We start from the raw sequence: 10,503 nt of genomic DNA on the forward strand, positions 1-10,503 counted from the left end.
AATGAGACAGGTAGCTGCAGGCTTAGTCAGACTAGAAATTTTGTACAGTTTCTGGCTTTTTTTTTTTTATTTTTTTTTAACGTTTATTTATTTTTGAGACAGAGAGAGACAGAGCATGAACAGGGGAGGGGCAGATAGAGAGGGAGACACAGAATCCGAAACAGGCTCCAGGCTCTGAGCTGTCAGCACAGAGCCCGACACGGGGCTCGAACTCACGGACTATGAGATCATGACCTGAGCCGAAGTCGGACGTTTAACTGACCGAGCCACCCATAGTTTCTGGCTTTCTTGTAGCCTCCAGCGGAGGCTGAGCTCATTCGTAGGAAGCAGTCGTGATTGAAGCATCCACATTAGAACCAAGAGCCATCTCTCTAGCACCATCCAGCATCAAGGTTTTCGAGAGGTCACTTCTATCCACACACTCCATTCCCTGTCTGCAATTAACAACAGGGCATCTTTAATCCCAACCTCTGCAAAGCGGGTTGGATACCTAGGTTAACAAACATTTCGTCAAAAAGGTCTGTAATTAATCAGGCCTTTCATCCGGAACACAATCTAGGACACGGTGTCAGGGAACAGGTGTGGTGAGGGGAAAGGCCATCAGCGAGGACACCTTGTCCAGACTCCCTTGGCTACCAACAAGCTGAATGGTGTTGGGCTCAGAACACGTACTGCCAGTCCTGGGCTCAGGAGACAAACACCTGTGGTGAAGGGCATCATGATCAGAGCATCGTCGTAGGCTCTAAAACTCTGTGAAGTTTTGCTTTGTTAGCTTCTCTTTCGAGCAGTAAAAGAAAAAAAAAAGATGTTAAAAATCCTGTCAATATCCCGGGGGTTGTTGTGTAAATATTTGAATGCAATAAGAATATGCAAACTGGCTATGTATTTTTTTTTTTACGAGTTTTACTTAACCTGAATTGCATACGAATTGCTTGAGTGCTCCAACAACGAAGGGAGAAAATATGTAATTAAACAGTTTTTAGGTTTTATCCTTTCTTCGTACACTTGAAGGCTCCTCCAGCTGTAGTTTTAAGATAACTGGAGATTTAAATCAGCCAACTGCTATTGTCTGAGTCTCTGTTCAGAAAAAGTGTCTTGGGGCGCCTGGGTGGCCCAGTCGGTTAAGTGTCAGACTCTTGAATTCAGCTCAGGTAATGATCTCACGGTTTGTGGGATCGAGCCACACTTAGGGCTCTCTGCTGACAGCACCTAGTCTGCTTGGGATTCTCTCTTCCTCTCTCTCTCTGCCCCTCCCTGCTCTCTCTTCCTCTCTCTCTCTCTCAAAAATAAATAAACATTTCTTAAAAAGCATCTTAGTGATTTTGCCTTTAAACGTTCCTGAAGCAAATGAAATTGAGTTTTTCAAAAATGAGGAATAAACTATTTAAGCTGCAGACCCCAGTTAAGTTAGTATCCCATAACTTTGGTATTTTACATAGTAACTGTCAAAGAGGAGAGTCAAGTCAGAAAGGGACCGTGCGTATGAAATTGTCAGGTTCTGGTGTGTGTTTGCATTCACTTCCCAAGAAAAAACTTCCTCTTCCTTTTTCTCAGCACCACACTTCAAAGGGAAATTGTTTAATTCTCATATCCACAACACAAGGGCTGAAATTATCCAATTAGAAAGGCTGTGTAATTTACATTGTAAGATTTGGGGGGCAAAATACATTTTGAGTTTGGAAACAGATGAAGAGATGTATGCCATGCCCATTTTTTTCAAAGCCTCCCGTACTTGATCTGGCCTTGTTAAAGCGTCAACTTAAATTTCCAGTGCAACTTGCCACGTAGAAAGACGTACAGAAAAACACAATGCCAGTGGAGCAATGCCTCCGCCCAAGTTTCCAGAGACATGTTCAGTATCGTTTTATTGTGAAAATGATGATGATAATGATAATGATGAGGATGGTGTCTTCAAAAAATTATTTTTTTTTCTAGACTCGAGAAGCAAGATACATGCATTTTTGATTTTGGAATCTGTCATTGGAAATCCAGAGGTAGCTGGCCTGTTATTCTGAGATCCCTGACAAATAGTCTTGCACAGCTTCAAAACACACCCAGCAAAGCACCTTCCCTGTGGAGCAACCTTTCCAGCAGCACGTGAAAAGCAGGAAGTCTCCATCATTAGGAAATTACAAGAGACGAAAACATGGAACTCTTGACAGGTTTTAATGGCAACTTTAAAGTGTGCTCTTTTAAGGTCTGTGGCCGCTGGCCCAAAAACAGACACGCAGATCAATGGGACAGAATAGAGAACCCAGAAATGGGCCCACAAACATATGGCCAACTAATCCTTGACAAAGCAGGAAAGAACATCCAATGGGATAAATACAGTCTCTTCAGCAAATGATGCTGGGAAAACTGGGCAGCGACATGCAGAAGAATGAACCTGGACCACTTTCTTACACCATACATAAAAATAAACTCAAAATGGATGAAAGACCTAAACGTAAGACAGGAAGCCATCAAAATCCTCGAGGAGAAAGCAGGCAAAAAACCTCTTTGACCTCGGCCGCAGCAACATCTTATTCAGCAAGTCTCCAGAGGCAAAGGAAACAAAAGCAAAAATGAATTATTGGGACCTCATCAAAATAAAAAGCTTCTGCACGGCGAAGGAAACAATCAGCAAAACTAAAAGGCAAACGACGGAATGGGAGAAGACATTTGCAAACGACATATGAGATAAAGGGTTAGTATCCAAAATCTATACAGAACTTATAAACTCAACACCCAAAAAACAATCCAATGAAGAAATGGGCAAAAGACATGAATAGACACTTCTCCAAAGAAGACATCCAGATGGCTAACTGACACATGAAAAAATGCTCCACATCACTCATCATCGGGGAAATAGAAATCAAAACCACAATGAGATACCACCTTACACCTGTCAGAATGGCTAATATTAACAACTCAAGCAACAACAGATGTTGGCGAGGGTGCGGAGAAAGAGGATCTCTTTTGCATTGTTGGTGGCAATGCAAGCTGGTGCAGCCACTCCGGAAAACAGTATGGAGGTTGCTCAAAAAACTAAAAATAGAACTACCCTACGACCTAGCCATTGCACTACTAGACATTTATCCATGGGATACAGGTGTGCTGTTTTGAAGGGACACATGCACCTCCATGTTTATAGCAGCACTATCAACAATAGCCAAAGTATGGCAAGAGCCCAAATGTCCACCGATGGCAGAACGGATAAAGAAGATGTGGGATGTGTGTGTGTGTGTGTGTGTGTGTGTGTGTGTACACACACACACACACACACACACACACACACACACACTGGAGTATTACTCAGCAATCAAAAAGAATGAAATCTTGCCATTTGCAGCAATGTGGATGGAACTCGAGGGTATTATGCTGAGCGAAATTAGTCAGAGACAGACAAATATCATATGACTTCACTCATATGAGGACTTTAAGAGCCAAAACAGAGGCACATAAGGGAAGGGAAGCAAAAACAATATAAAAACAGGGAGGGGGACAAAACCTAACAGGCTCTTAACTATGGAGAACAAACAGGGTTGCTGGAGGGGTTCTGGGAGGGGGGAGGGGCTAAATGGCTAAGGGGCATTAAGGAATCAACTCCTGCTGGGCACATCCGCCGCAGATGCTCGGAAAGACGCAGCTAGTGATCGCCACCTTCTAAAAAGAAGGCCTTACCTCCTATTTCTAAGTTAAAGTGACAAATCCTTGAGAAAATCTCAGCGCGCGCAGGGCAGCCTGTCCTGACATCAGGCAACTAGGACAAACTGAAAGGAAACGGAGCCGCGTCGGAGTCCGGCCACGACCGCGGGCCCCTCCCGGCAGCAGCGGAACCGGGCGAACGTTCAAGGGCTCGCACGAAGGGCACCGGGACCGCGCCCCCCGACAGCCCCCGCTCTGCGTGGCAGGAAAGTTTTGAGGCGTCCTTCCCAGACTTTCGGGAGACTTGCAGCAATTTTGGAGACTCTCTGGCTCCAGCAGCCTCTGAATTCTGAATGGGAGGGAGCCCCGGCGGCTCCCCGCCCCCCGGCCCGCCGGGCTTTGGCGCCAGAGCGCCCCCTCCCACCCCCCTCCACCCCCTCCCCACCTCCGGCGGAGGCCCGAGCGCAGCGGGTTCAATCCGCCCGGCGGGGGCGCCCAACTCCGGGCGTGGCGCCCTCGCCTCCCGCTGCGGCCGCAAGGTCCGGCCTCGGGCCCCCCACCTCCCCGTCCCCCGCGGCCTCGCTTCCCCGGAGCTGATCCGGTCGACGGCACAAAGTGGCGGCGGCGGGAGCCTGGGAGCGCTGCTCGCCGGGGGCTCCCCCGCGCGCCCCTCCGCGCCGCCTGCGAGCGACGCCCACCTGTCTGCCCAGATACCGCCCTTTCCAAGGAAAGACCCTTGTAGCCCGAAAGGTGACGAGGCCCCAGCCGTGGCGCCGCCGGGCACCCGGGCGCGCACCCTGCTCTAGATTGCGTGGCCGGAGGGGCAGCTGCCTGGGAAGCCCCGAAGGCAGGGCGCGCTCGGGGCGGTGCCGGCTGCAACCGGGACCCGGCCGCGCAGGCCGCCTGCAGCCGGGAGAGGCGCCGAGCAGCTCCACCCAGCCAACCTAGCGCCTTTTAGGTACAGCTGGGGCAAGCTTGCCCTAGGGACCGCGTCGGGGGTGTCCGAGAGGGCGCGGCGGCTGGGTGCGCACCGCATCAGCAAACTTAACCCGACGGGTCTGGGAGCAAGATGGATCGGAGGGAGATTTCACTCCCCCGGTGCTGGAAGAAGTTGGCGAATGGCGGGAGAGCTGTGGTCGGACCTTAAATTCCCAGGACGGGTCCCAGACACATGGTCTGAGCGAGTGGGACAAAGCTGCCTAGTAGGGTTCAAGGAGTTGGGGGTTGGGGAGCGGGGAGAGAAAGTGTAGAGGAGGTTAGACTCGGAAGGAAAAAGAATCCCAGAGCTCAGAGGTTGGGTAAAAGTTGTATCTGGCCCCAAGTAAAACCCAGAAACCCAGGTGTGGTTTTAAACTGTATCCTGGCCGACGCCACCGACAGAGGCGGGGAAACGCTGAGTTTGTAGGCTCTTGTAGCACTGATGTTGAACTTGTTCTTAAGTTGGTTAATAATTCTAACGCAAGGCAAGTTGCTTGAGAGATTTACACCTCTCCATACCTAAGACCGAGATACGCCCTGCGTTCCCGAAGGATGGACAGACAGGTAAACGCTGGGGCTCTCAGTTTTTCATAAAGACAAAGATGAATAATTGCGGATTGGAAAGTCAGCCTCCAAACCCTGCCTCAAATACAGGCACACAATTCCCCAGTCAGTGGTTCCCAAAGGGGCTTTGAACGTGCACTAGCATCCGCTGGGAGGGCTGGTTACAATACTGATTTCAGGGCCCTCAGAATTTTCCGCAGAACAAAAGGGGTGCCTAAGAATTCGCATTTCTACTAATAAGTTCCCAGATGGTGTTGATCTTGCTGTTCTCTAGACCACACTGCCCTAAGCCATTGGTTCTCAAATTTGGCTGAACAATGCAATCGCTTGGGATATTTTAAAAAATATTTCTGCTTGGGACCTAACCCCCCCCCCAAATTCTAACTCCATTGATCAAGTGCATCAGGATTTTCAGTCTCTTTAGGTGATTCCAATATAGATCGAAGTTTGAATACCGCTCCCCTAAGTCATTTATTGCCCCAGGACAGCTTGTTTTGGGGGGTGCGGGGTGGAGAGGACAGGACCTTTTCTTACCCTGCTCTTGGAGATTCTGCCAGCATTGGATCTAACTTCCCAGTCCTGGGAAAGAAAAGTCCCTCCCCTTTCCATGTGGACTGTTTTCATCAACCATACAGGAATTATAAAGGATGGAACAATTCCCCCAAGGCCTTAAAAATGCATAGGATACCTTAACATTGATCATTCTGCCTGCCGGGGCTCAGGGATATCCCATTAGGAGCCAAAGTGATCTCTCAGGGTTAGTGATTGCTAGCTTTTCAGACTAACATCGTGGAGACCAAGAGTCCCAAATCCAAGTGCCTGTGGACACAAATTCACCAAATGGTGCCCTGCTACGTTAATGTGGGTTGCAGGGGAAATCACTCCCTTGACTAGGAGAGTGGGAGTGGGAGGAGTGGTATTGGACTTGAGGATCACCTTCGCACAAGCCCAAACTCTGCATTGTATTAATAAGTCGTGAATTACTGATAGAAGACTGGAGAAGTCTTCGCGTCGGAAGGGAAATGGGGAGGGTGGGGTGACAGTGGGAAAGGTTGCTCTTTTTGCCCTTCCGAGGGTGACACAAGAGGCAGGGACACCTCCACCCCAGAGGAAGCCCCCAGAGGTATTCCGCTGGACACAGATGGGTTTGGTTGCCTGAAGGGTTTCCCATCTACCTCTAGACAAGCCAGGAATGGAGATAATCCAAAAAGACTGGATGCCCACAGGGATTTCTTATAACTTCCCAACACTCCCCCCCCCGCCCCCCTCCCTCCCAGCCGTGGCCACTTTCCAGACCATTTGGTCAATATTGCCAGAGCATCCTTAAGGACACCCTCTTCAGCGACGAATTGTGGGGGGGGGGGGACACCATGGGGATTAGAGGGAGCAAAACCCTCCCCCACTGGTTAGGAATTACTGAAGACTATCTTGTGGGCCCTTCCGTGCCCCAACAGGGAGGGAAATCAAGATGGACCTCCTAGTTTCCAAGAACTCACTGTTTTCCCTTTCTGCCCATCTGTGGGGGTTGGGGGGTACGGCATCTTCAGAGACCCCAGGAAAGAAGGCATCCGGTCGGAGACTGCAAATGAGTGGATTCCAAAGAGCAAAGAGAGATTTGACGCTCTGTGGAACCCAGTCCTGGGCAGGGCTCCCCTGTCACACTCGGGGGCCAGCGCTGGGGCTACCGTCTGTCTCTCTCGGCCTGGAGAGACCCTGCCTGTCCTAGCGATTTACTCTGGAAGAGTTGGGAGAGTTCCCCCTTCCCTTTGCTCTCCCTGCTCCCCCCACCCCCAAGCGCGCATACCTACGCGAGCGCGCGCGTACACACACACACACACACACACACACACACACACACCACACCTCGCGGTTCTTCGCTAGGGTTTCCCTCCAGGGCAGATTACTTTATGACAGGGTGTGATAAGTGGTGATTTTGTTCCTCTTTTGATGGCAGGATTGCTTTGTAAACAGAAGCGCAAACTCGTTCCGATAGTGGTTCCGCACCGCTGAGCGGCGGCCGCCCTGGCACAGCGGGCGGCGGAGGCTGCCACTGCACCTGTCGCCTGGGGCCTGGAGGAACCGGGGCCACGCGTGGAGGGATCACGGGCCTATGGCCTCCAGGGCATGTCTAGGGTTTTGGCCTCTGGGCCACCTGTCTTACTGCCCCCTTGGGGCCTTCTGTACCCACTGCTCCAAGAACTCCCAGTTCCGAGTGCAAGCCTTGGAGGCACTTAGGTGAGCACACCTCAGGGTCACAGTTCCTCTCTTCTGCACTCTCCTTGGGCGCCTTTGGTAAAAGGTTTGGCTTCTTTCTTCTGTAGTGACCGGTAACCCTATTCCTTTGCCCTAATCCAGTGGGAGAGTTGAGAGGGCTTTGGGGTGCTGGAGGAATCCCTGGAGGGTCCTGGCGTGCCACGTCACTGCTCAACTCCCCTCGCTTCCTCCTCTGAGTAGTCAAACCTTCTCCCGTCCCTGCTCCGATCCTGGGGGCCAGTTTACTGCAGAGAGGGGCCCAAGAATGGCCCAGAGTTGACAGGCTCTGTCAGGCCCAAGGGCCAGAAAGAAAAGCTTCTGCAGAGGAAGAGGCACCAGGCACAATGAGCGGTCACTCAATCTGTCCCCAATAATCCCTGACCCCTCTAAGGGAGAAGCAAGCTGAGAAACCACAAGGTTGAAATTCTGAGTCAACCCATTGCTCAGATTTAAGTTGCAGTTTCAAAGTGCCTTAAGAAGCGTCCAATGCGGGGAGGGGAGCGCCGCGGGGGGGAGGGGGTGGCACTTGATGGTGAGTGGAAAAAAAGGTGAGTAAGCATCCTCAAAGTTTTGGGGTGGGGAGGAATGCAGTTCAAGCAAAGCTTGACCCTAAGGGAAAGATCCTTCCCGCCGCAACTTGGGAACTCATGAAGTTGGGTGGCAACTTACAGGGTAGGAATAGATTCCACCCGGATATCCCCGGACACCAGGGGCCTCAGAGAGCCTGAGCTCAGCATTACCTGAAGCTAGGAGGTTGGCACAATCTGACACCAAATCTTCCAGCCCCTTCCCGCAGGCTCCCAACGCCTCACTGAGCCGCGCACTGAAAAGTTTGCCATTGGGCCGAGAATCCCAGGACCTGTCAGCTGTGGAACCTGCTTTTCAGTGGTGGCGGCTGAGCAGGGAGAGGGGAGGATAATTCCTGCCGATCTCCCTTCCCTCGACCCAGTTAAAAAAAAAAAAAATCCCACTTTTCTCTGGTTCCCCGGAGGCCGGAGGCCACAGTTCTGGAGGCTGCAGGCTGCTAAGGTGCTGAGGTGGGTCGCCAAGAGCAGTCAGTGGCCTTGGGACAGCCCTGGCACTGGGTGCAGCTGGATCACTAGGGTGGCTGACTGGAGCCTAAGTTTGGGGTGAAGTTGGGAGGTGTCGCCCTGCCCGCGCCCCACCCCCCACCCCATGGCTCCCTCCTGCAGGTGGCAAAGTCAGGATGATGCGGGGCTAGGGAGGAGGTCGAGGTGGGGAAAGGCCCTGAGGGGAGAATCGGGAGCCACGGGGAGGGTCCGCTCCTGGGGAAGAGGAAGATTCCGCGGAGGGAGTCCCAGGAGGTGCAGTTGACCACGAGGTCTGACTGCGGGGCGCCTAAGGAAGGAACAAAGGAGTTGACCCCACCTAGAAGGAACCAGGCTCGGGTAACTATCAGGGTGGGGGGTGGGGCGGAGTAGACCGTCCTTGACGAGGCTCAGCAGCCTTCCCTGAGAGCGCATCTTGGGCTAGCGCTGTGCTGAGCGCTTGGCGCACACACTCCTCTAGTGAACTCTCACAACAAATTACCCATTCTACAAATGAGTAAAACTGAGGTTCAGACAAACTCAGCAACTTGCCTTAGAGCACTCAGCCTGTTGACTGTAAATGACCGAGCTGAGTTCGGACCCCAAGTGGTCATACGCCAAAGCTAACTTCTAGCTCGCGGCCGCTTCCGGATTGCCCCTTCTCTCCCCTCTCCCCCCACCCCGATCCCAGCCACAGCCCCGGTCATCTGAACAGACACCTTCATGCCCAAGGCCTGGGCCGCTTCGCTTCCAAATCTTTCTGTCTGCTCCCATCCAACCCAGAGCGGCGGCTTGCCTTCGCGCTCAAGGGCACTGTTGCCTTCTCTTTCCCGCACAAGCCCTGCCACCCCCCCCCCCAAAGGTACCAAAGTTAGAGACTAGAGGCGCCCCACCCCAGCCCTAGCACACGTCCTCCCGTCCCAGCTCGGCCTGGCCCAGCCAGCCGGGTCCCACGTCCCTCCAGCTCTAGTTCCACGGAGGCGCGCGAGTAGCGAGGCTGCAGGGGCCAGAAACCGTGCTCATTTCTAAGAGACTACAGCGCCCCCCGCCGGAATCTTGAAAAGCTACAGGCGCGTCTTCCCCTTCTCTCTTGGACTTAAAAGAATTCGGTTTTCACCAACCTATTTCGACAGTGTGGAAAAAGCCGGGAAAGTGAAGTGGAAACACTAGGAGTTAAAAAAAAAAAAAAAACACGCCGTAATTTAAATTCTTTGAAATTCTCGCAAGGAAAAACAAAAAAGCACCCACAAACGTGTTGAGCAAGGTTCTAAGGCAGGTCCGAGAAAGTTTTAAATCCACAGTCGGCGCCGGGATGGGAGTCCCGCAGTCCAGGGACGCCCCAAATGCCTAGGCGACACGGGGACTCCTTGAGAGACACCAACCACACCACTACCGCCCAGGCTGGGAGGGTGCAGGGCCACTGAGGCCGTCCGCCAGGGATGGAGGGAGCCTTGGTACCGGGACAAGTCTTCACTCCCCAGCGCGGAGCTGACCCTTTACACACTTTGGCCTGACGTGTCCTAGACGATGTGAAGCCGGTTCTTTCTTTGTTCATCTTAGTCCCCGCGACGACAGCAGGAGGGGATAACCGAGCCTGTCCCGGGAGTTCCAGGCCCCAGCCCTGGATCCGCAGACCTCAGACCTCGCGGCTGCCGGAGTGGGGCCGGCACGGTGGCGGAGGAGTGCGCGGCCCGAGGCTAAGCTCCTCACCCGGGCCTCCCTCCCGACCAGGTGTGGTTCCTGACGGAGTGGCGAGCTCCTCGGGAGCCCCAAATCCTGTGGCTTCTTTTAAATCTCCCTTCTAATTAGAAGCAGCGGTGGAATCACTTGAGTGATTTTATCTGTCATGGGAAAGCAAACCCCAAGCCCAAACCTCAGCTGCCCATCCCAGAACCACCAACGCCCCCGTTCTCCCTTTAAAAAGTTATTAGTGGAAAAGATAAAGGGCTGGGAAGCCATAGAGGAGTGGGGGAGGGGCTCACCTTAAATAGAAGTGTAAGTGTATGAGTGTGCAAGTGTGTGTGTGCGTGTG

This window comes from Felis catus, chromosome B2, assembly GCF_018350175.1.
Source record: "Felis catus isolate Fca126 chromosome B2, F.catus_Fca126_mat1.0, whole genome shotgun sequence".
Classification (NCBI taxonomy): Eukaryota; Metazoa; Chordata; class Mammalia; order Carnivora; family Felidae; genus Felis; species Felis catus.